Raw genomic sequence first — 27,897 nt, forward strand, 5'->3', positions numbered from 1 at the left:
AGATGAAAAGGCCAGGGCCCAGCTGTGATAACATTACAGTGAGTTTAACATTGTGCTGGTTGAAGGTGAATGAGTATGGACTCTTTAGCCAATAATGTGGATAATTATGCTTAAATATACAGTAGTTAAATAATCAAACAACTGAATGGAGAGCAGGCCGACGTGCGCACGCTACACACACAGTAACACTTCCAGCCTTCCAGTAAATAGTCCCTGCTTGTGTACAGACTAAAATGTATTATATCGCTTATATAGCCATTCACGAGAGGATTATTTAAATAAAGCCCTTTCCCCCTTACGTGCTGACTTAGCTTTTCCAAAATCTGGAATCTGAAGAGAGAGATTTCCAACCTGTAGCTAATATCTGAATGAATTCCCAACTTTTGCAGGAAACGGGCTAGGCTCTTGACTCATTAGGTGTTGAATATTATTCAATTTGAAAAGATATGATCTTATTCTGCAAAAGAGCAATATTAATAGGGCTGGGATGCATGCTCTTATTCAAACATATAAATGAATCATGACTCCCCAGTGTAGGTAGTGTAGCATACATTATGTCATTGCAATTGCATCATGTCTGCCCACAGACAGACAGGAGATTTAATGATTTTCGGTGTACATGTTTAGCAGGGGAAAGGTAGCTGTTGTCCCTGAACCTAGGTAAAGGAAAAACTTAACTGCAGCGTTTGGCAATTGTAGGGGCTTCCATAACATTTTATTGGAGTTGTAACTTTGTAATAGGATTGTTATTTCCCAGATGCAATGTGATATAGATTGGGTGTTCATTTATCTAGAGGCTTTAATTGGCCCAGCCTCTATAGAAAATCAGCATATGTTAATGGGATATCAGGTTCACCCCAATAAAGCAAGGTGATCCAATATGGTAGTGCTTCCTACAAATTGGAGAATGTCAAAAGAGTGATAATGGTCAGTTTTCAGATGCTGTAGCTTCACCTTTTAACTCAGGTAATATGATTACAAGCTGGTGAGGCTGTCATATATTTTATAAGGCATAAACTTGTGTATGATATATCTCTTTTATTACAGCTCAGGGAGCAGCTTGAGTGGCAACAGGCAAACTGTAGTGATGGTGCAAAACAGAAGCAACAAACGGATGGCATTTTTCAGAACCTGCAATAATTTTCCTTTAATGGCTTTCAATAACAAATGCAACTTAGAATTGGCGCCATTCATGGCAAGTGCAGATGGTGTTTCTGACTGTTTGTTGATAATAGTCTAGACATCAGGTAAAACTGTTTTTGGCACAATATGGTTGGCTGGATGTTGACTCCCAATTATCAGTCACCTTTGCTCAATAAATTAGATTTACAGACAAATGTGAGATTTATTTCTTCTGTCATTTATGTAGTCGGTTTTTCAGATAGTATCTTGATAATTTGGTTCTACATTGAGATACTTTGAATATCATAGCAGGACACTGCACTACAATACAGCAAATCTACTGTAGCTGTCAAAAAAGACATTTGACCGTTGGTGCCCTGTTAATGTTATCCTGTTAACATGCATCGCCACTGCAGGTTTCTGCTGAGGTGATTAGGAATGTAAAGCAATACACCTCAGGCTTTATCAAAGCCATAAAAATGAATCTTGTGTGATGAATATTGTATCAGGCACTGGTCTTTTTCAAAGAGACCTATATGTACTGCTCTGTCAGAGCCCAGCCTTTCTTGACCTACAGTACCAGGGAGTTATGCATTTAATCAGATTTGAGTATAGAAAATCATTTTTCTGAAATAATTATCCATCAGTTTCGTAAGCTCCTGTCAGGACACGACTTAAATATATTCAGAAATCTGACATTATAGAGATCGTTCTTACCTATTGGTTTCATGTAGGCTGCAAATCTATTTTAATAATACGAAGCATGTTCTTTTATCAAGTCTTTTTGCTAGTCTGGTGTAACTGAGACCTCCATTTGACTATAAAAAATATTCACTCTCCCTGGCAGCTTGCTTGCTGCTAGGTTTACCTTACATTGGGAATGCAACCATGCCCAAGATTATAATGAAGATGATACAAAAATGTTCAGATCTACCCACCTTCAATCAAAATGTTATCGTGTTGGACTATGTTATCATAAGTATTTAATGCAGAAATGCACTGCTAAAAAGAATAAGGGATTGCTGTTAAAATTGTCTGGTTAAAACAATTTGGTTAAAGTAGGTCAACTGATTTTGTCTGATTTTGTTCGTGGTCATGCTTTTTCTCTCTCCATAATTTCATTTTTGCACATATTCCCTCACACATATTTTCTCTGTCTCTGTTGAATAGAGTACATCTGTGGTAGTCGTTATTCAATGTTGCCTGAACTATCAAATTGTAAATTGGACCTAGACCTCCCAAATAACAGGCATATCAAGGGACCTTTACACAACAGTCTGACTCAGTGCCCATAGCCTGCCGTTCCAGGCACACCATCACTTCAGATGTTTGCGTCATTTGCCATGACAACAGTGCAGCGGATAGAGCATGACACATCTTTGACAGACTGGGGAGTTAAATAGGCTTGTATGTGTTGTTTTTCTTGTCACTCTCTGCTTTATGTAACATCTATAAAAGCCAGTACTGCTTTTTCCTGCACAATCCAAATTGCTTTGCAGAGCTGATAATGGTATTCTATCATGCATCTGCAGACATCCACAGACCATTAATGGATGCTCCCTGGCTGGGTGTAACAGGATGCACCAAGCAAACTGGTCAAGTCCCAGGCTGGAAATCAAACATTTTGCAAACGGATGTTACGGGGCTAAATGCATTTCCCCCTTTGTGCTCTAAAACAGAACTGTGCTGTACGAGTTGCAACACCTAAGACACTCTGTTGGCCTAATTATGGTAGATCAACCCGAGTTGTCTGTAAAAATCCCAGAATTTTTCATAAGTCTAGTGTTTAAATGCTTTAACTCAATTCAGATCACAGCCTTAAACAATAAAAAAGAAAGAGGCACTTCAGCTGCCTTCTGTTTTGCCATAATCACCATGATATATAACACATAACCAGTTATGGTAACGAGGTCACTAATTAAGATAATTAATTCATGAATTGGAATATTTCTGTGTCAACATCCCTTCTTTTGCATAACCCAAGTGGTATTAATATAATCTCTGCATTGTAAAGCATCAAGTAGTTACATAGGGATTTAACGACGATCCTTTTTCTTTTAGCACTTAATGTGCAAATGTATGCAGAAAGATGCTCTAAAATCAAATTGTGTACTTTGTAGAGGACTCCTGTGGTGTAAGAATTAAGTTCTTAAGTGATTGTGTTCCCATGAATGTGACAGACATATGCCACCACAACAACATAATACCCAAGATGGTATGTACTGTGGTGGCTGGAGAATAAAAGATGGAGAATAACGGAGGCATGAGGTTAGAAAATCCTGTAGAGCCGCTGGTCAAACTGATGCCAGAGCATGCAGCAAAGTGATGGCTGATGGCCATGCCTCAGCTTGGCCTGGCTCAATATTTGCACAGCTGTGTATGGTCTGGAGCACATCAATGCAGGTCAGTCACCTCGCTGACCACAGCGGGTCACCACAACATGCAGACACCAAAAACAAACGAGAAACTAAACACAGCCCTTTCTTTCCAAGTACTAAATATAATCCATCTTAACAGTGAACTATTACCTACAGGAGGATGGGTTTTAATTCCAAATATTGCAGTCAACTTCTGACAGAGTTGAACTGTTTTATGAGCTAGCTTCTGTTATCTTTAGTAAAATATGTTTACATTATTTATAATTACGTAATTCCATTGAATAAAGATGAAGGAAACTGTTAGGGAGAGAGGCTTAGACAGGTTAGCTTAGGGTTATTAGGATCAGCCTCAAATTGGTTCAACATTCATATACATACATATTGCTCTCACACTCAAATAGTCACCGCTCGCGCTTGGATTTGCTCTGCTTGTGCTAAAACTTTCTGCTTTGACTCCGATATGTTGTTGCTTGGACAGATTTCCTGCTCTCAGCTTTGGCCCTTCTCCTCACACTCAGGCCGATTCTGCACGCTTGCAAATCGGATTCCTCCTGCACGTTCAGATTTTTTGTGTTACAACCCTATCAAAATTCCCCAACAAATAGAATGCCAGCTGTAGTGTGAAATGATCCCTGCCCCGTTGAGGGTGCGTTCGCTTTACGTTAGAACATCTGTTGCGGACAGCTGCTCTGTAACCGGGTTTATGTACCCCCGCCGTCCATTGCTTTATTATATATATGTCAACAATGTACACAGAATGGTCGACGCACTTTCACCTGCACCCATCAGGAAACTGGAGAAAGCTTTGAAATGGGACATATCAAGTTACGTCCACAACTACGAGGGTGAGTAACATAAATTAAGCACGTAGCATATGGCGCTAGCATATAGCCTAGCTTGATGTCCATAAACAAATAGATTTTCTTTATTGTTTAACTAGATTGAATGACATATGACAGACAGTATGTGTGTATTTAATGACCCCACTTTGTATTTTTTCTTCGTTTGGTTAACCATGTTCCTTAGGGATTTGGCGAATTTCATGTTAGAGCCAATAGTAAAACCTAAACTGTAATAACTGAAATTGTTTGTCAGTTTTTGCATCACTGTTGTGTGTTCATCAGAATTTAGTCTTCATTCCTTCATATAACATCAGTCTGAAAATGATGAATTCATATCAGTCTGTTTAAAAAGTTCAATTAAAAAAAAAAAGTACAATAAACGTTAAGTACAATTTCACCACTATAATAAAATCAGATCTAAAATGATATGCTTTGTTATTTGCTCCTTAAATAGCGTTTTTTTTTTTTTATTTTTTTTTTTTTTTATTAATACAAAGCAAACTGAACAGAAAAAACAAGCATTTTATTTTACTTTCTTTTCTTCCAGTTGGGGCTGAAGGGCTCGACCACTGTTGAGCTGCTGCATCATAGCAGCACAGTGTCTTATCACCAACCCATGAAAGCTAAAAGTCACCCTGCTGCTCCAGATCTACAGACTACAACCATCTGCATCATCATCAACAGCTCCCATTCTTCAACCAGCAGTCCTGACCTCAACCCAATTGAACACTTGTGGGATCACCTTGGGTCAGCGTGCTGTTCATGCCAGAGTGAACACAACCACGTTGGCTGACTTGCGACAAATGCTGGTTGAAGAATGGGATGCCATCCCACAGCAGTGTGTGACCAGGCTGGTGACCAGCATGAGGAGGAGGTGCCAGGCTGTTATGGCTGTGTATTGTTGTTCCACACGCTACTGAGGCTCCTGTTTGTGAAATGAATAAATTGTTAAATTGCCAATATGTCTTGTTTCTTCAAACTTCAATCATCCAATCCACCAAACACCAAACGAGTCAATGGCAGAATAAGCTGTTTGGCATTGGCAGAGAAGATTTGGCAAATTTTTCATGGCCACAACCCACATACTCAGTGCTGCTGCTCATCCCACAAATGCATGTTCCTTACAAGTGGGGCACCATTTGAAAGGGAACTAAACAGGCTTTCCAACGGTATAAGATTTAATGCCAAAAAGCATTGTTACCACAGAGAAATAATCTACCAAACACAAATTTCCTTACTTTTTGTGCTAAGTTTATATATTATTATAAATAAATGACTCTTTGAAAGACCAGCAGCCGCCAATGCTGGTATGTGAGTCAGCCATCACTCAGTTCGTCACTGCGACTTCGGTCTGCTGTAGTTAATACACTGATAAACCAGAGAATTATACAGTAACATGATTATTTGAAAGGTCATGCGAAATGACTTTTTAAACTCCCCCCAACACATATTCTCTTATTTTATCTACACTGTGACAAAACAGTTGCATTGATGCTGTAAACCTGTGTAGGCCTAAGTTTTTTTCCACAGAGAAAATTTATCAGGAATTAATAAGGGAAACGATAAAGAATTGAAATTGATATGCAGAATAGATAATGGCATTGATACCAATACAATTGTATCAATTCCCATCCCTACATGTAGCCATCCACTATTTATTAGCATTGCGTGACTATGCTGTGTGTTATCTACATTCTGTAGACTGAATTGTGTGGACAGGTTAAAAAGCTCTAAACAGCGGGCTGACTGTAGAGCGGAAGAAAGCAGAGTTAACACAGATGCCAAATATCCGCAGTGTTTTGGATTTTCTGAGCAAAATGACTGCTGTCCCACGGACATCTCGCACACTTATCTCAAACTGTAATTCTCTCTCCCTCCTGGTGAACAGCAATTAACATTATGTCACAATCACTTTGTGATAAAAAAGAAAAAGAAATCCTATTAAATCCATTGGTAACATTACGATTAAGATGTTATTTATCCAATAAGTAAGGAGAAGCAGGATTGGTAAAAAAAGATTTGAATAAAGTTTTAGAATGTTTTATGGATTTATTTGAGTTTAAGAAATCAAATGTGCTCCAGGAGTACATTAAAATGAAAGCTTGAAGTTCATTAAGCTTGTTTAAATTCTGACAATCTGTCTTTGAATCATGTAGCACAATTCAGAAATATATATATATATATATATATATATATATATATATATATATATATATATATATATATATATATATATATATATATAATGTCATATTATATAAGTCAGGCGAAGGTGGCAAACTGCTTTCATACTGTCAATGCCACTCAAAGTGATGAGAGAGAGAGATATCTAACCCTGACAGTTAATGCGTTGTGAGAAATGTTTAATTTAATGTCAGAAGAAATATCCAACATGGCATGAAGTGGTGCATTGAGAGAGAGTGCTTAATATTTAAAGAGTGTAAAGTACTTATATCTTTCCTTAATGAATCCAGGCATGGCCCTATGCAGGGTTATAGAGGTCCAAAAACAGATCCTACTAAATTAGATCTTATCTTACTAATGTTGCACTGAATGATCCTATATACAATCTGGAAACACAGATGAGGCTAAAATGACCATGAAACATCTGAAAATGACAATTGACAATTGTTTAAGCGTTCAACTAAAGGGAAATTAACACTACTGTTCTAACTCATCTTCTTTATTTACTGCCTGTCCCCTTCTCTGTGACTCCTCACTTGTCTCTCCTGCCAAAGTGTATTATTAAAAATAATTGGGTAATATGATATACACCTTTTATTTCATCTTTGTGTTTGAGTTTCCATCATTTGGATTTGAATTGAAAAATGTGTTTCAAACATAAACCTGACCAAACTGTGTTTTACATTAATGTATTTATACAACGGTACTATATTATTACACTATAATTAGGCTAGGTGTTTGTGTTGTTATTATTGAGACTATAGGTTCCCCTGTACTGTAATAACCAAAGAACATATAATATCTCTGTGGTAATTACATATTTTGAATTTAATCAGGTCAGTTGTTGTTTGTGTTGAACAGCACAGGGACAACATCCTGGGCACAGTGGGCAGTTCCTGCTCTTCTTCTCTCATCTCCATCACCTTCTCTCTTTCTTTTTCTCTGTCTCCTCATATTGTCCTGTATCTCTTCCCTTCCCAAAGCTGAGCTTTGATTGATGTTTGATTAGTGCGAGCACACAGGACGTCATAGGTAGGGATGGGTATCGTTAAGATTTTAACGGTATTACTACTCTTACTGATACGGCTTATCGATTTGGTACTTACTACTACGAAAAAAGTAACAAATTAACAACAGAATTGACGCTGCTTTATTTTCTCATAATTTACCCCCGGGGCCCATTTAATACCGGGGTTCGGTACCCATCCCTAGTCATAGGATGTCTTGGGATGAATGGCTTTGAACTATAAGCAGTCCACTACTCAAATTCTCTAGTTACCTATATCACGCGTCACATGGATTCAGCTGCCTGTCCAAGCAAGCAATGGGGGCAATCAGATGAGCAAGTCAGTAATTTAAATGTTGTACAATATCTTTTATTATATACAGTATACACCTCAGAGAAAGTTTGGGACTTTGGTGACCTCGCATGTAAGTAAAGACTTTAAGTCACACTTACTAATATGAAATTGTTCACGTTGGAAAGTGAGGTCAATGAGCAGCAGCTCTGCAAATAATCTGCAACCTTCTCTCTATCTTTTGACAGTGGCTGTGCTGTCGGGTTTTCGGTAAATTGTAATGAAAGCATTTGTCCTTGGATATAGGTTGTGCTGTGTAACCATTGTAGGAAAGATAGGCGTTCAGCCTGTACAGATCTTCCACAAAATAACGTCAGTGGATTGTCAGGATTTCACTGATATCTTGATATCTTCTATTGTGTGCTTTGAGCTGAGACATGCACTTTGACTGTGCTGCCCAAAGAAAACCTCTCAAAACGATAGAGCCATACATTTCTACATCATTATGAGCTATTCAGATGTTCCCTGATTGATGTGCATATTCTAGAAGCCAGGGGGCCATCAAAGTCAAACATAAAATACAAATGAGATCTTTATAAACCATATTCATTCACAGTCTGCTGCTTCATTCTGTTTAATTTTCTCTCTAACTCTTTTATCTCGATCATGCTCCTCCAATCTGTTGGAAGCTGAACATTATACAAAACACAACGTGTGTGTGTGTGTGTGTGTGTGTGTGTATATGTATGTATGTATGTATTTTTTTTCCCAAATGACTCCAGGTTTTGACTGTGGTATCTTTTACACAGCTATAATTGTTTATTTATTTAGAGAGGATTCTGAACAAAAATATACTCTGACCCTAACAACTCCCTGTGGGAGTGGCCACTGAAGTAGGAGCCTCAGGCACAATCAGCGGTATTTGGCCAGTCATCGTCATGATTTCCCAGGCCATCTGATATAGCCTCACCAACAGTCATAACTCACACACCTCAGTTCACCTGCCAAGGGCACATTTAGCCTCAGGTTGACACAGTTCAGTCCACTACCACCATGAGGTACCACTGTAAAGCATAACGCCTTTTACTGCACAGGTATTGAAGTTGTTGAAGTGAACTTTCACCACACAGACATTTAAATCAAATATAACTGTGTATAAATATCTAGCGTTAATCATTTTGCCTGATAAGGACTCATTTTGCTCAGTATTTGTTTCACAGTCTTTAATTTGATTCCAGTTGAGTGGGTTTAGACAAAGATCCCCCCTGTCAGATAGCACTGACACATTTCATTTTTGTGAACTTGGATAACCTTTTCTGAAATGTCAAATCTCTAAAACCTAAAGAGACGCTTTGAGGTGCATACTGAAAAATGGGAAATATTGCCGAATGTTTTTGTTTAAAATATTATTTTATTTTATTGCCTCAGAATTTTAAACAGTTGTTTAAAGTATATGCATTGCCTTTGGTGTGGGCACAGCAAAAATGAAGTTAATCTTCTGGTTTCAACTTATGACCAAATAAACAAAATAATGTTGGGAATAGAGCTTAGATCGGCCCAAAAAATCAAGCCCGAACCTGCCCAAGCACGTTGCGTCCGATACCGGCCCGACACATTAACTGTAATTATGAGGCCGAGCCCGATTTAAACCCGACACTTTTTTAATACGTGGGCCGTTATAACTGACGTTCTCAACTACAATTCAGAGTTGTTTGAACTGCAGAAATCTGTTTAGAATAATGCAACAAGGACGAAGCCTGTAAACTGCGCTGTTTGTTAGAATGGAACGGATCGCAAGTGGATCCGAATGAAGCAACGTAAAAAAAAGAAACGATGATGAACAACATATTGTTGTCACTGCCCACGACTTGTTTAAACTGCTTCCATACCTCCGACTTTCCTCCACACTTGCTCAAAGGTAATTCTCCTGTTTTTCTTTTTTTCTTTACATCTTCAAGCTCCATGTTGCACTTAAGATACACAATACAGCACAGCAGGCCCGGTGTGATGCGTGCGAGAGGAGGAGACTCCGCGCATGAAGTGCTGCATTTTGTAACTGCAGCCTAAATTTTGTACACATTTGTTACTTTTATATAGCTTATATATACATATTTATAATATTTCTGATTATGGCATAGTTTTCTCCCCACCCAATTAGGCTAAATAGGTAATGGATAAAAAAAAAATTGCTTGATCAAGGGTCCGGCCCGGCCCCGGCCCAGCCCGAGGATAGTGGCGGAAAATAACGGCCCGAGCCCGACACGACCTCGGGTCAGGCTCGGGCCGAGAGTCTAAACTCTAGTTGGGAAACAATCTCACCAAAAGGTTATGGAGCTTGGATTATATGACATGGGTTTCATCAGCAAACAAAGTTGCCCTCAAAATTGAAGATGTTCTAATATTATTTTTTTGCTGAGCACTTTAAGGACTGAAGGAAAGTGCAATTCCACATTCGTGCGCATGGCAGACTTTTTTTTTTCTTTTTTCTTATATTCCTGTTTAATTGTGCCATTGCCATGATGGACACATGGCTACGCTGATTAAGAGAAGCTGGGAGCAAATTGCGTAACAATAGATGCAGGTCTCAGTGTGATAAACCCCCACATGATTTGTGTTCATTATTTAGCGTCTAATAATTGCCCTTGCAGCTCCAGAGAAGAAAAAGGTCAGTGAGGATAGAAGAAGTCATTGTATTGCATTGTAATTTAGATTAGAGAAACATGTTAAAATTTGTGATGGGCTACAAATGTAATAGTGTAGGATACGGCCCTTAAATAATACTTAAGCTATAGTTTGTTTAGGATGGATGTCTCTTGTCAGTGTAGGATTGCCATTGCCATTAAGACAACTAGATGTATAATACAGTCGCAAATATCCATTGGTGGCATTACAGGGTAAATGTTACATCACATATCATTGATTATTATTGTATTGCACTGCATGAGATGCATACAGAAAGGGATGAATTGACCTGTATCATTCCACCAGCTCCATAAAAATATATCTGGATGAATCTCAGTGTTGCTGGTGCATTCAGATGTAAATCAAAATGGTCTCAGTGGGTGACACACACACTGCTACCAGACAAATATACCATGCAAGCTGGTTACACAACCATCATTTAGTCAAACAAATCTAGCGTCAACGTCTATTTAGTATTTTTGTTGTCCATGTCAATGGAAGTTTATTTCTCTGCTGTAAACATGCTGAAAAATGTAATGAATTTGATGCTTTGTTATGTAAACAGGTGTTAAAGAGACTTTCTCAGAGATGCTGCAGAGAAGTTTGTCTCCCCCGTGTCTTTAAGACATGCTGATGCTCACTAAACCAGACTGACCTTGTTCAGTGTTAGAGTATTTGCATTGGCCGTCCGAAATCTGCTCAAGTTTATTGGGTGTACAGCAACCTGAGAATGCTCGATAACCATTTGCAATGACGGGGATGCTACAAGGCACGAGGGGGAGTGGAAATGTTCTGCAACAGAGTGGGGATGAAAATAAATGAGCAGGTGGAAGGGTGAGAATTAGGCTGAATCTGCCATTGATCCTCTGAGGTACTGTACAGTACACACAGCATCTCGCCAAGTAAGGAAAGTGGAGCGGCACGATCATAGGAAAAGCTGTTTATCTTCGATTTCCCTCGATCAGTAATCAGGGCCCTGGTATTGTCAATTATTTGTAATTTTTCCCTGTTTGACAGCACATAAGCCCATAAGATCCAACACAATATTGAGCCTCATAAAGAAAGGCAAATCCAGACTTTATGGGATTACTGACTCCCTCATAAACTAGGAACCCAACACCCTCCTGAGCGAATATTCCATTTATAGGATTTATTTTGTAGATCCCAAAACAGAGTTCACCGCTTTGCTGAACCTAAGCAGATCAAATGGTAGAGCTCCGATGTCAACACTGCGCTAAGCTTTTCAATATGCATCACCTCAGCTGACACTGAGAGAGGTAAATCTCCAGGCCATCAATACTGTGAGAGAGGGAATTGAACATGATCCAAAATGCATCAGATGATAGATCTCTGCGTAGGGCGTTAAAGGGGATATGACTGCTCGCTGCATAAGATACAGAACTGATGCAAGTACTCTAATGCCTATGTTAATGTTAGCATTGGATTAAAGATACAGATCATGATAATGACAGTATTTCTGCCGTTGGCAGGGGTACACGGAAAGATTATGGTGTAGCTCAACTCATTTGACAAAACAGGGAATTATGATTTGATTGAAAATATATACACATTTGTTTATAAGGAGAAAAAGTATTACAAATTGATGTGTTGTCGTAAATCTTGATTTTAAGTAAATCTACAGACTAGAAAACTAGTTAGCAAGCTTGCAGAGATGTCAAAATATTCAGCTAAAAGTAGTGTCCAATTGGTTTAAATAGCTAAGAAAGGGATAAACAGTGGAAATATTTAGCGAAAAGGAATGGATAAACGGTTGAAATAATTATTTAAAATGAATGGTGGAGTAGTTGGCTAAAACTAAGGAATACATGGTTGAAATAATCTGCTGAAAGCAACAGATACACAACAGTTACCATAATTATGTAAAACTAATGAATAAACAGCTTAATAGCTAATGGATAAATGTCTGAAAGGTCCTGCTACTCCACTACACTGACATGAACGTTGACTTTTCAATTGTATGAAACAATATCCAGTTCCAAACAATACTCAGAATATGTAGCATTGCTTAACACAATTTCCATTAAGTTGAAATGATCACATAAACTGTAGAAGCTGACGGGTATATGTTGATGGAGTACTTGGTGCTCATCTGATAGTGATGTGGGGGTTCGTGAGACAAAAAAGGTTAGAAAACACTCTATTAAACTGCATGCATCACATTTTCATCTTGTTTTTTGTTTCAATAGCAAATCCAGTATTCATTATACAATTATTTGCACATCCTGTGGCAGTAAGCGAGTCAAAACAGTTCACTACAAGGAAAAGAGAATGACATATGCTAATTTTTTCATTAGATTAAGCACACTCATTTCACACAACCTAGAGTTTGTAAAATTAAAGCCCAAACCCTAGAGTTTGTGAAATGAGCAAAATGCAAAATAGATAGAAACTTTTATGAGCAGCAACAAAACACAGCAAAAAAAAAAAGAGACAACTACAAAAAAGACATTCAGTTTAATTCAAGTTGAAGACAAACATTTAGCAATTTAAGATTCCATTCTTCTTGTTTGGCAAAAATCCAAACACTGTACTAGCACTGATTTTTATTGAAGCATCAACTTCAAAACCATAATCAGAGACAAGCCACACAAGAGAAAAACTCCTTTATATCTCCGTTCCATTTTTTTTCTTTTCCTTGCATTTGAAAGTTGACCCCCGTAAAACAGACTTGCACAGTTTCTTTCCTCTCTACAAATTCATCTTTTCATCTGAAATCTATATACGAGATGTCCCATAGCAGCATCAACACAGGCTGACTGATTTATGTTTTAATGCCTCTTCATCTTAGCACATGCGGTTTACATTCTATAGTGTATTCATTTATAAGTAAGAGACATTTCACGCTACACATGGCAATGTTAATGTGTAAGGTTGTGGAGCCACATCTATGAACTGTTTACTTTTCCCAGAAGTGGAAGTAATCACCAGAGCTGGGAGTGATGTGGGCTTTCTTCTCCTCTGCATTCATATTTAATGTGCCCCCATGTATGGTTTCACCACACAAGAAAATATGTACAATGTGTTGGAATGACACACATTAGGCTTATGGCTTTGTGCCTCATGAGTGACATGTGGGCTGTGCTAAAGCAGGAAAGTGTATGACTAAGTTTTAGCTCATAATGATAACATCTCATTAAATGAGTCAGTGGGAATGTCTGCTTACTTGTTTGCCTAGATGCCTTTAATGCCAGAACCCATCATTCAACACTAACAGGGCATTTTCCTTTTCTTTGATAATAGCGCTAATGATAAGGTATGTAACTATATGTGCCTACTATAGATTCTCTTTGCTTGTTATAATGGTTTGTTTTACTGTCATACAACAGTGTATTTCTATATAGGCCACAGTGCAGCCTGTTTGTTATTAGATGACAGAGCACCAGAGGGTATTACAAGTACAATCTCAAATGTCAGAATATGCACCAACATCCTTGCCACGAGTTCCTCTCTGTCTCTCTTTCCAAGTCAATAACATTCTCACTGCATTGAAGAAAAATCAATGTGTGCGAGGCATGATGGTATTGTGAATTCTAGACACACCAATCTCCACTGCAGAAATGTCTCCTGATGATTCAGGATGGTTGCTGTGTGTGAAAATTGCACATCATCCAGCAGTTGGTAAGTGAAGGATGCAAAAGAAATAAGTCAAGGTGAGATCAAGTTTTTTCTTTTCTTTTTTTTTTCCGACACCATGTGAGAAAGAGACGCTCCTCATCTCCCTCCCCGCTTGAGACGCACACACGTCAAACATGAAATAGACAGGAGATGAAAAACATATCAACTATTCTCTGTGCTTTCTTTACAATCATGTCAATATGAGGGTAAGTGACTGTTCAATATTCTCCGCCGACCTCCAAAATGATGAGAGGGGGGTGATGTAAGAGTTACAACTGCTGCAGTGTATTAGAGGGAGAGAGTTGGCGCAGAGAGGAGGGAAGGGAGGAGCAAAAAAGGGAAGAGGGGAAAGACAAACTGACAGACGGACTCAAAGACAAAGAGCAAAAACAATATTTAGAGAGTCTGAGAGAAGAATATTTACATGACTGTTGCACTTTAATTTGATCCTAATGCAATCCCATCTACAGCCTGATCAATTATTTACGCAACATTTTCCTTTTATACTTAAGTCATGCTATTTAGCGAGATTAAAAAAAATCTAAACATTAAACGCCTTTGGTTTCTCGCGCTCTTCAATTGACTTCATGATGTATTCAGGCTTATCAGATGTGCTCTGCCCACACTGGTTGTACTGAGTATCAGGTCACAATTCACAGTCAATGGGTTTTCCCTGTACTGTATAGCTACACGTTCTCATGGGAAAACTCCTCCACACTTAATTCAGTCTCCCAGCGGTGTGAATGCGTGTTGTTTTAGATGGGCTGAGCTGAACGTTTTTATAAAGGGCTGCTCTTGAACAAAACTCTTTAACAGAACGTGATGTTGTGTAGGAGGACATATGGAGTGTGTTGTAAATGGCGAGCTTTGCAGGAGACAGTAACAGGATGGTGTGAGCTCTAATGCAGTCATTACAAAAGAGAGTGAAAGCAAAGATTTTCTATTTCATTGGGTTCATGTGTGTCAGTTAGGACCTGGCTAACAACTGGAATTGTTTGTACAGTCGCCGATCAAGGCAGTCAGACAGCAGCAATATTGTTTTGAGGAACAACTTTCATTTTAAAAGAAATACCAAAAAAACAAGTTTGATGCCAGTGGGGATCTTCGCCCTCTTCGCTACATTTTGAGTTTGCCTCCTTATTTGTGCCATGGCTCAGCAGTTGTTGAAGGCACTTCTGAAACGACATCTCAGGAGCTCTTTTTTGCCAAGTGAAAAAGTAAGATTGAATTACTATGAAACTGAACTCCAGACAGAATGAAGTCTATGGGGGAAATGGACACAAAAAGAGAATAAATCAAAATGCCACAATAAATGTTGAATGTTTGCTCTATACCCAGAGAAGTGTAGCGTAGTGGCTACCACAGGTCAGAGTGATACCTCTAGGGACCCATAAAGAGATTTGTCAAGTCCCTGTATCTCGATGTCAAGTAGGCGTTTAAACGGATCGAGCTTGCTACCTGACCTGGCATGCTTGTCTTGTCAACCTGACTCAATAAAGCCACAAACATCAGATTGAGTCAAGTGAGTTTGACGGATTTTTGTGTTAAATGTTTTTTAGCTGTAACTATTTAGCTGTAGTGTTTCTGAACTCACTCAGGAGAAAGAGTCATCCATGGAGATTCATTGACCCTTCACTCATCTCCGCAGGCTTACTTTGCATATAGATTTATGATTATCCTAATCAGGATTAGTGTGATGTAGAGATAAATTAAAGGATAATTATGTTTCTTGTGACATTCCGATATTTCTATGGCCTGGGATTTGTCAGGGTACAGGAGCTTGTATTTATCAAACATCTTTGAAATACTCCAAGGTATTCTGCATAGGTCTGCTAAATTTGTCTTGGACTAAAAAATGGTTCCAGTTTAGATAAACATGATAGGTAATTATAAAGCCTCCTACAGGCACATTTGGAGAGAAATAGAACTCATGACATTGAATGTTAACTTATAATGTGATTAATTTTGATAGTTGCTGTTCAATTGAAAACACTATCTTGGAAATCAGAAAAAAAATCAGCAGCAGTTGTCTCAAAGTAATTAAAAACAAGATGAATGTTTTTGCCTGCTTTGATGAGGCAAGTTGGCCCGTCAATATTTCACTTACACAAATGTACATTGGTAAATTCTCAATAGTCATTGAATGAGCCAGGAGAGAATACTTCTTACAGCTTGATTGCATTTACGACATGAAAACTTTTGGAGAAGAAAAGCCTTTTTACACTTTCAGAACTGTCAATTCCTGAAAGCACAGCCAAAGTTTGAGCCATCTTTGTTTCTCTCATTCATATTAGAGTTTTTTTGTGTTGGCTATGGCTTATTTACCTGACTACCTCTTTCTCTGCTCAACTCCAAACCAGCAGACCATAGTACAATGGACCACACACATCCAACTTCCATGTAGGTGTGCCCTGCCCACAAAGGTCAGTGCAACAGTGCTAGTATGCCATGCATTAGTAAGTAATAAGGTGGACCATTCTGCTTAAAGGTAGGAGCATTTAGGTAATTAAGTAGTTAGAATTCTGAGATGACATCTTCAAATTCCAGATTTAATCTTAAGAGCCCAAAACCGGAAACGATTTACTTTACTTGTATATGACAAAGACACCATTAAAATCACATTTAAGACATCAGATGTTTGGCATCTTTGCTTGGGAAATAACTAAGAATTAAGTAATCATCAAAGTAGTTGCCAATTCATTTTCATCAAATGAATAATCAATTAGTAATTTCTGCTCTTTTGATATAGGTACCTCAAATGTCCAATATTGGGCGAACGATAATTATGATGAATGCACTGCTCTACAGCCTTTTTAATAAACATGATGATATGTGAAATATGATCGGGGGGGTTTGGTGATTAACAATACAAATGTACATATTGGGTTTGGAGATTCTGTTTTAATCCTCAGTTTAATGACTACTTCAACTAAAAGTTGTACAGAAAATGAAGCTTTCTATTGCACTCTCACTTCAACCAGTTCATAAAGTCTACTGTACTTTTCTTTTTAACCAGTTGCTCAGGCAGACTAGCTTATTGACATTTCCACATGACAAAGCTGACCTGCACACTGTGGCCTGCCAAAGAAAACAGCCTCTCACTTGGCACTGTTGAGGCATGTGTAGCCAAGTACCTTTGTGCATTATGGGCCAGCTTACTGTTGGCACCTGTGTGTGCCGACCACCACTGTAGTGGACGTGCCTCTATGCTGATACTGGGCTCAGGCTAGAGTTTTGTCTGTGGATAGCAGAGGTGGGACCAAGTCACTGTTTTGCGAGTCACAACCAAGTCTCAAATCAAGAATGACAAGTCCCGATCCAAGTCAAGACTAACTAGTCTATATTCACAACATTCGACTTCGGGATTGCTCCGGTGCTGCAGGAAATTCCACCGGATGCATGTCTTTTCGGCCAGATGTCCATTACCTTACGCTTTCTTTGTGTTGGCATTCTAAACTTCGGTCAATTTATGAGGACTATGGTTAACTGCTCCTCAAATATCTGCAGGGTAAATCCAGACAGCTAGCTAGATTATCTGTTCGATCTGAGTTTACTGTTGCACGACTAAAACACCTTTTGAACGTACAGTGTGGAGCTTAGCGTCACCCAAGACAATTGTGATTGGTTTAAAGTAGTGCTGTCAGTTAAACGCGTTATTAACGGCGTGAATTGTTTTATCGCGAGATTAGCCTAGCAAACTTTGTAGTTTTTCTCACATGCTGTTGCAACAACTAGTAACGTTAGAAAAACTACAACACCACACTGGATCTAGCTAGACCGGAAACAAAACAACAGGCACGCTGCACACACTTGTTTGGGCTTGCGAGCTGGCCAAAGAGTAGTAGGCTAATGTTACATTTTGAGTCGATGCTGAGCGCGAGACGCCGAAATGGATGCCAATAAGATTCTGAATGGAAAGTTTACTTTTAAACAGTTGTCGAGGGGGACAGTAGTTTACTTTCGACACGGAGAAAGCAGCCCAACTCGAACTGCTGCAAAGTGCTACAAATGCTGTCTCATTAACCGGTGATCACTGGACGTCAGTGAGTAATCAAAATTATTTAGAAGTTACACTAGATTGACTATGTATATCAGCATACGGTTTTAGGACTGTGTGGTTTGTATCGTTTTTTTGACTGTTTTTGTCATTTGGGACATTATCCACCCCCTTTTTTGTCCAGGAGAATTATTACATTCCTTATTAGAAAAACGTAAAGGTTACAAATGTCCTGCTGTGGAAACTGGTTTTTGGACCATTTTGTTTGTACTGTATAAGCAAAGTGTTAGTGTTACATCTCAGTTAGGTACTTGTAGGAATTGTGCAATAATGACAGATTCACACATTTTTCTTTTGTTTACAGTAAATAAATAATAAACAATTACAAATCTTAAAGTCAAGTTCATAAAGTAACTTTCTTTGCATTCATTTGACCCTCCTCCGCAGCATAGAGGAAGGTCTGGCAAAGCGAGACTAAGACTAACAAGTCCTGAGTCATAAACTTTGTATTTTGAGTCCTTAACAAGTCATAATGCAATCTTCAAATGTAGACAACAGAGTAATACTAATTACATGGTAGCACGATTTCACTGCTACATTAGCAAATTGCAGTGCGTAGCCATTTGCTTTAAAAGCCAATTTGTCAAATTGTTTTGGGTTAACAGCAGCTTCTCCATCTGTAATTTTAGACCCGCATGTTTTGCATATTACCATCCATTTTATGTTGACAACGATATAGTCTTTATATGCAAACAAAACTATCTTTGGTGTCATGATTTCCAACTGGCACTCAGCGACATAACTTCACTTCTTCATGCTTCTCTCCGACATACTGTATGCTCTCCGGTCTGCGGTCTGTTAGACTGGCTGAAGTGGCTCTGGGAAGTGATGCGTTTATGAAGCATCGACGTGCTGGGAATAATAGCGTTTGTTGATTCAGGAAATGAATGGAAATGTATTTTATTTGTAAAATACGTTTTAAATAACATACTTTTTAATATTTGAGTTTGGGGAAAGGTATCAAGTCTTGTCAGGTCAAAAGGCTCAAGTCCAAGTGAAGTCACAAGTCACTGGTGTTAAAGTCCAAGTCGGGTTGTAAGTCTTTTCTGATTTTCTCGAGTAGAGTCTAAAGTCATCAAATTTGTGACTCAAGTCCAAGTCATGTCACTCGAGTCCACACCTCAGTGTCTCATCATCAGACTCTGAAACCAACCCTATCAGTAGGAGGGCCATTTCTTCTTTGGTGGCCCTGGTTCCATTTCCTCTCTGCAGGGCTGGGATGCAGGTTCTCTGTCCATCAGCATTTCGCTCATCTTTCGCCACACCTCTTCCCTCTATGTTCTGGGAAGGCACCTGGGGTCCTTCAATCTAGGCTCTAGAGCTGTTGCTAAATTTTATAAAAATAATTGTGTGCACATCCCACCTTCTGGCAGGTGCAGGACAAATGAAAAGTACTTAAAACGAAAAAATGTAATGTCCGCAACACTGCTTTAAACTCCAATATTTAATATAAATGCAACATTTCGACCCTACTGGGTCTTCTTCAGGCAAATGGTGAACACATTTGATGAAGGGATATATGTAGGCCTTACATTCAGCTGACACACCATATGGCTTCAATTAGTCTGATTAGGTCTGAAAGGCCCAAAAGCCCCAACCATGACTCATTTGAGAGAACATTGTCATACAGGGTTTCAACAAACATATACATCTCAAAAAAGGGGGCATCTAGAGCTGTTGCTGCCTTTAGCCATGACAGGTTTCTCCTTCGTCTGTTAAGGTCCTCTGCAAATGCAGCCTTGAAGCACACTATGGAGACAGGATAAACATCTGGGACCTCCATTGTAGGGCTGGGCGATATGGCCTAAAAATAAAATCCCCGATTTTTAAAAAAAAAAAAAAAAAAAAAAAGAAATCCGATTTAAGATTTCAATCGATTTTTTTCTCCCCCTACTTAAAATCAATCTGCAGATGACAAAGAAATTGTTCAAAACAAGTTTTAACTTTATTTTGTTTTGACTCATACACACACGCACACACATGGGGCATGTATATCATTATGATTATTCATGCCAATTTTGTGGAAATATAGATTGGTTTGAGTGTTTTCCCTACCATTGTTTTTTTTTTTTTTTTTTGGGGGGGGGAATAAAGCTGTTTTCACACATACAGGTTATTCACTTCTCGTTCCTCGCTACAAGTTCAAATCATTTTAACGTTATTGCACAACCTTGCCCCTATCTTCACCTGTTGCTGAGTAACGTACATTAACATCCCATGGTCTCTTGAATGTAGCATACCTGTAAAAACAAACATCGAAGAGGAGCTCCGTGCTACAGAGCGGCGATTGCTAGTTGTTTAAGCCGCTACAGACCTCCGTCACAGCTCGGTCGTATCAGCGGCATTTAGTAGATGTGTTGAGCCGCAAAAGAGTTCCTCAACACCGCCTCTGGTGCCCCGCATCGTGCTCCTTCAGGTCAGCGGTAGCTCGTTAATCAATAAAATCGATTTATCGCCCAGCCCTACTCCATTGTAGTGAATAGGTGGCAGAGTGCAGGCAGCACCACAGAGCAGGACACACATTCGTCACCACAGAGGTGCTCAGTGGCATAACAACAAACACAGGACCAACAGAATGACTACTCTTTTCATTTATATAACACCCATTTAGGGGAAAGCCTAGAATTTCTAAAATACAATAACAAAGTGACTATTATATCAATTGTATTTGTCAGAAAATAAAATGGAGAGCATAGGGAAATCACCTGCATGGCTCCAGCAGTGTTTACAACTTTATCAGCCGATAAGCAGCTGATGTTACTATGGTACATTGTGCTTCTGCTGTGCCAGAGTTGCCTACAGTGGGTCTTTGTTATGTTGGACCCGCTTTATGATTTCAAGAGTTGAATTCGAATGCATGGGTTCATCCTGGACGACTGACTCCTCTTCTTGCCCATGAGAGCTTTCTGAACTTTGAGCTCTGCTGTGTTTGAAATGTCTGACTATTTCACGGCACTTGGCCTAAGCACTGTTAAACCCGCTGTCACAGAGAGCCACTGTGATCACCCTCTGCATAATGTGCGCTACATAGGGCATATGCTGGTATATGTGGACACCTTGCGACCGCAATCATATTGCGAGCGCTATCTGTACCTATAGTGGTGACCTTGTCTTGTTATCTCCCACTCCTTTACAACTTAGAACCTTCAGCAAAATGCCTTTCACTACACCTAAAGCAAAGTGCAGAGTGCAGTTGCCATTTGTCATTGATTAGGTGTGTGTGCTGTTACACCAAGATATGGCTGCTTACTGATGTCCAGTGGTCTCCAGTCAGTGCAATAAATGTAGCTTGTGCAAACTGCCTTGCTTGCATTGTCTTTTCACTGCCATACAATTCATGAATGAAAAAAATCCTTGGAATATCATACATTAGAGAGATTTCTTCAAAGGTCATTAGAATACCTTCTTTAAAGCAGTCACCTACTTTACTTATTCCTTTCTTTGCAGATATCTGTAATCCTGCATCCAGCTTGCGTGGTTTAAATGAAACATTGCCCCACACTGGGCTGAATTGTGACAGAGAGTCCAATATGTTCTCAGACCATACATTATCCATATTAAGAACTATAGGATGCACAGTATCTGTTCTTAAGTACTTGCTTGCCTGAATTTAGGTACAAATGCAATGGTACCTTAAAGGAGCCTGACTCTGTCCCTCCAAGACGGAGCATCTCCAGAAGAAAAATAGAACATTATAGTTAGGGGTGGGAATCTCTCGGCACCTTTCGATTCCGATTCAGAGGCCAACGATTCAATTCTAAACCGATTATCGATGCATCTCGATGCAACAATTTTTTAATGTACATTTCCATGCGTGATTTAAAAAAATATACATATAAATCTGAGTTTGCTACTCAGAGTTTGCTAATCACTTCCTAGACAAAGCAGCTAGACAAAGCTTAGATTTTGACATATACAATATTTGTTTTTTAATGAAATGTTTTGTCTACTGAGGTTTTTGTTTGATAGTCATTCCATGCTTAAGCCTTAAACATGCTTGTGAAAATCACCTTCTCTCCCAGTAATCTTCCATGTCAGAGACTCAGTCATGTTTAAAGGTGGAGAATTGGCTTCTTAGAACATGAAACATGAGGTGGTCAGATGTAATGTGATAAAGTAGATGAACAGCCTATATGTGTTTTGCCTAATTATTTTATGTATGTCTTATTAGATCATGTGTGTATATATATACAAAAAAATATTTTTCCTTTTGGCCATTTTTGTGTGTTTTTTTTCTGCCTAAACTCTAAGTTGTCCATTATCCCATCCTCTTTCAGTCACTCTGTTTTCTGATTTGTACTTGACAGGCCGGTCTTAGCGAGAAGAGGGCTTAAGCCAAGATGGTGCAACTGGCATAACTATTAAGTCGGACTTAGAACGCTGAGTTAAGACCTACTTAGCTTAAGACCAGGCGTAAGCCCTGTTGGTGCAACCGGCTCCTGTATTTGCCTACTAGATCGAATTGCTATTGCTGGTGGTTCAATAGCCAGTATGAACTGAAGTGGTGAAAGAGGTGAACCTTGGGGGCAACCTCTTGTAATATTCAGACACCACTTCATTTGTCAGTACATCAGCTATAGGGTCGAGATGTAATAGTTTGATCCAGTTAAGGAAAGTATTTCCAAAACCAAATCAAGCTATAATGTTGAAGATAAAAGTCCACTCAACCATATCGAAGGCCTTCTCCGTGTAAAGCGAGAGAAGAGCCGTGTCTTTTTCTTCTTATTGGCAGTACGGTACATTGAGAACGCGCCTTGCATTATGAAATCATTGCCTTCCCTTTACAAATCCATTTTGGTCATCCCCCACAATACTTTTTATATATAATACAATCTGCTCAAATGTCCTGCAATTGTACAAGAGAGACTGAAATCTGAGCTAATACGAAGAAATGAACAATGAAATACAGTACTGTATTAGCAGAAGACAGCAGACTACATGCTGGTTGGAAATCACATAAAAAAAATAATCAACCTGCTGTCAAATCCAAAGGAATAGTGTGACTCATTCCAAATGTTAGAACCATCTCAATTCTGATAATACCATGAATCAAGTTAATCTCATGGCTAGACTGGAGGCACAAGGAACTTTTTATAACCCTCGGGAAAAACAACGAAAGCCATCAAGATCTATCCAACATAAATAAACATTTGCGAGCAAATACACAGAACGGATTCCTATTAAAGGTCAAGTGCTTCAGTCTGAAACCGAAACATGACCAGGCTCTAATCCAACATCTCAAGCTTTGCCAAAGCATCAACAGCCATGTTCTAAACAAATAGAAATGTCAGAGCTGGACACAAAGCGGTCTTCACAGGAGGCTCTTTTCATCACTGCAACATGCAAGAGAAATTGTTTCCACGCCAGCCATCAGGGATTAAAGCAGAGAAGATAGGTACAGTAAAAGAGTAAGCAGCAGGAGATACAGATTGCGAGTGAGGCAGAGAGGGGGGCAGAGAGGGGGGCTGACAGTATGTGCGTATAATCCTGGACTTATTAAACTCCAGGGTGTGCTGCTGGATTTTTATGTTAATAATGTGCACCAGCACATGGCAGGCAAACGGGTTGTGGATGCTCCCTTCATTAAATGAGGTCATTTACTGTACCAGCAGGCCTAAACACAACCTGAGATGAGACCAATCCTATCTGCAGCATGCTGCTATGATGCCCCTTTCCCACAGCACACATTTGATTATTTATGTTGCACTGAGTGCCATTTATTTGTCTCTCTGGACTTACAGAGGGACAAATAAATGCATTTCATTATAAATTATAGTATGTTACTACCATCACTAGGGATGTATGTTTGACTCCTTATTTTATCAGTAGTGGTGACATTGTGCTTCACAGTAAAAACGTATTTGCTGAGCATCTTTTCCTCATCATGTTCCTCTAACTGTCCATAAGGACAGATGCCCACAGCCACGGAGTACGTCCTGGTTCACTGAGTCTTTCACTTCATCATAATCTTTGTCTCATCAAATCACATCATAGTTATTTCCCTCATGATGTAGCAATTTGTCCTTGTAGTTTCAGTTGACTGCATTGTAAATGCCCTAAATCCACTTAATGTTTATTTTTTGTATTGTAACGTGATCAATTTACAACATGAAAAATAGTTTTCATAAAATGCTGCTCTGGATTACATGTTTAACCTGATTATCACTAGTACTTTAATTACAAAGTGTTTATTAACTGCCCCTCATGTATGAAAAAACTTAGGGAGAATTAAACAATTATGAATGTTATACTGTGTATCTGTTATCTACTGTATGCTGCTGCCTTTGATCCTGAATAAGCAGCAAAAACTGAAAAATAATACCACACCTAAACTGTGAGCTAGCAGGAGTCGTTAAGCGTCTTATGCATGAAGGAGTGTGTTGTTTAGGAGTTTACTTTGATCTCTAGCAGTGTCACAGACTCGCTCACACACATCACAAAAATAATACAGAATAACAAGATGCAACAGACTCCGTGATCCCTAACACTTTGAAGTAGGTGTATAAAACAATAGAATCCCACATCAGTGCAGTCTTCTGGGGTCTTAAGACTGTTTACTCTTTTAAGTATCTTTCAGAAAGTGTACTATTTATCACAAAGCTTAACACAATGTAAAACTTTATGAAAGGAATACTAATGACATGATCTTGGTAAAAACAGTTATGCCTTAAAATGCTGCGCTTCACTCCATCACTCTTCAAGCCTATTTTGTGAATCATTTTCTAAAATGCCCACTTACAAACCAGAGGACATGGAAATTATTTTTGTCAAAGGCAGCAGTCTGTGACCGAAATAGTGTAACACAGGGTCTTATTTTCATGCATATTTTCTTAAACGCACAATATGCAATTTTCTGCCGCTAGGGATCTCTCAATCGAAACCATGGACAAACACAGGACTTTTATAAATTAGATGTTAAGTTGCGTGGGATCATGAGAGTTGTCTAATTGTTAACCACCATTGCCAATTAAAATGTATACAGTTCACGGACAAGTTCATCTATTAAAGTGTTATTCATGTTACAGAGAGAATAACTTCTCCGGTCGGGGTGGGGGGTCAGGTAGTCTCGCATTGCCTGCGCTGCGGAGGAGGTTCTGGCTAGTCAACACAGCATTCCGGGATGGGAGAAAAACATGCTCTGGTTTATTGGCATTTCTTTAAACCAGGGGTCACCAACACGGTGCCCGTGAGCGCCAGGTAGCCCCCAAGGACCACATGAGTAGCCCTCAGGCCTGTTCTAAAAATGAAAATTGAATATTGATATTATCTGTTTCCCACCTTGCTAAGTCATTGCTGGTAATATTGATAATGAGAAATCATTAACGTGATCAGTGTCTTCACATAGATGAGTATCATTAATCATTAATAATCATATATAACTAAAGGCAAACTGAGCAAATTAGTTATTTCAGAAGAGTGTATCAAACTGGTAGCCCTTCGTATGACTCAGTACCCATGAAGTAGCTCTCAGTTTCTAAAAGGTTGGTGACCCCTGCTTTAAACCAATCACAATCGTCTTGGGCGGCGCTGGGCGCCTGACGGAGCAACGGTGCCACTGCAAAATAGCCTCGGAAAGAAACTTGTCTTGGTGGAACGTGTACGTTCAAAGGTTGTTTTAGTCGTGCAACAGAAAACTCAGATTGGACAGATAGTCTAGCTAGCTGTCTGGATTTACCCTGCAGAGATCTGAGGAGCAGTTAACCATAGTCCTCAGAAATCGACTGGAGTTTAGAATACCAACACAAAGAAAGCGGAAGGTTACGGACATCTGGCTGAAATGACGGACATCCGGCAGAATTTCCGGCGGCATCTGAACAATCACGGAAATGAAACGTCTTCAATAACACCTAACTACTAACTAAAAAAATATAACATATGTATAGTCGTTTTTAGACATTTTAATGCAGCAATATTACATATATATCTTTTGAAGAGTATTTCTGCAAATTAGACTATCATTCTATCAATATACATTACATCAATAAAGAGTATAAATAAAAGTATAAAAATAAATGCATCTACATTTAATACTTGAAACGTGCTTTAGCCCATTAGTCAGCTATACGTTTCACTTCTCTAAATGAGCGCAATTACTGCCAGTTTCAGAAAGATTGGCGTCCTCTTGCACACCGTCAGAGGCAGTGAAGGGTGCGTCTCCAGAAATCATTGGGGTGTAGGTGCACCCTTTGCACTTGTCCAAAGTCAGTCTCCAGTTGTATTGCTGATCCTTGCGTCATTATGTGTCACCTTATGTCAGCAGATATTTGAGGTTTGTCTGCTCCGTGTACACTTTCAGCAGTGGCTGAAAATATCTTGGAATAAACTCTTGTAGAGATCGTAAAGACGCCATTAGACTTGTTTTTGTCGGTTGCATGGTTTTCACAAGACCAGGCTATACGTCATGAAATGATGCACATTGCTCAGTGATTTCATACAAATACACTTTGGATGAATCAAATGGCCTGAGGTGTCATGTCACATACACACTCAGCCACACACACACAAACACAAACATTTTCTTGAACTTGAACTTTTTACCTCATTTTTTAAAATGTAGTTTTTGTCAGACGGGGAGGTGGTGCAGCCAAGGAGAGTGATCGTCCCAGACTCCCTTACTGATGCATGTTTTGTGACAGTTTCAAGGCAACCCAATGGGCTGTTGACAGACACACAGAAGTGAATTGGACTGACTGATAGAAGCCTTTTGTATTTTTGATGCAAAATATATTATTTACATGTGAAATAGTTTAGGAAACAAAAGAAGAAGAACTAGAAGAGCGCTCAGAGAGCACAGACCTCCGCCGGGGCATTCCCTATCTGACAATGTTAAACGTACAATATGTAATTTTCTGCCGCTAGGGGTCTCTCAATCAAAACAATGGATATAAATATGGACTTTTGATGATGTCGTGAAGTGTCGTGGGTTTATGGGAGTTGTAGTTTTCATTGTTAACACGGTTGCTGATTAAAATATATCTGTTTACGGATGGGTTTATTCATTACAGTTGTATTCACTTTAGATTTGGTAAGGTTTATTCATGTCATTCTGATAAAATAGCTGCAGTTTCCTTCACATAATTACGTTTTCTTGATTCGATTTGTGTCATCTTTAGTTTGCTCTTTGATTTCAAAGATGGGATGATCTATTTATACTATGACTGTTTCTTTGTTCTGTTTCCAAAAGGTAGCAGTATTAAGATTGTCTTTGTTATCTTGTCTCTGTTACTTAAAGTCCCTACAAGTTTGCTCAATCATGCATATTCTTGTATCAAACATACACAAATGCTACAACAGAACATATCACTGCAAAAACAGAAATCTCAGCAAGAATAGTAAATAAAAACATCATTTTGCACAAGGGTCTCTGAAACCTGCAGTAAGGACCCGTCATGCAGAGTGGCATCTCCACAATAGAAGCAAGGTTTTAACCTTCAAAAATAGTTATTTTATCAGTTTATTATCTTCTTTATTATGATTATGCCAAGTACAGTAAAACACAATTCATCTCAAAATAAAACAGTATTTGGATGAGTGAACCCTTGAGAATGATGGTTTATAAATGCATTACTTTAAAAGCATGTGACGGGTGCCAGGGTTGCTCAGTTGGTGGAGCGGGCGCCCATATGTGGAGGTTTACTCCTCGACGCAGCGGCCGCGGGTTCGGCTCCGGCCTGCGGCTCTTTGCTGCGTGTCATTCC

At 39.0% G+C, this 27,897-nt stretch overlaps 2 long non-coding RNA genes across 2 annotated transcripts; one reads left to right on the forward strand and one right to left on the reverse strand.

Moving 5' to 3' along the window:
- Positions 1-1,427: 1,427 nt before the first annotated feature.
- LOC118495556 lies at positions 1,428-19,854 on the reverse strand. The gene is made up of 3 exons (XR_004898008.1): positions 19,563-19,854; positions 13,951-13,957; positions 1,428-1,438 (listed from the first exon to the last, which is right to left on the reverse strand). It is a non-coding gene; the product is annotated as an uncharacterized LOC118495556 (long non-coding RNA).
- Positions 3,716-27,587, forward strand: LOC118495555. Its single transcript, XR_004898007.1, has 3 exons — positions 3,716-4,349; positions 18,251-18,254; positions 27,577-27,587. It is a non-coding gene; the product is annotated as an uncharacterized LOC118495555 (long non-coding RNA).
- Positions 27,588-27,897: the final 310 nt, after the last annotated feature.

This window comes from Sander lucioperca, chromosome 1, assembly GCF_008315115.2.
Source record: "Sander lucioperca isolate FBNREF2018 chromosome 1, SLUC_FBN_1.2, whole genome shotgun sequence".
NCBI lineage: Eukaryota > Metazoa > Chordata > Actinopteri > Perciformes > Percidae > Sander > Sander lucioperca.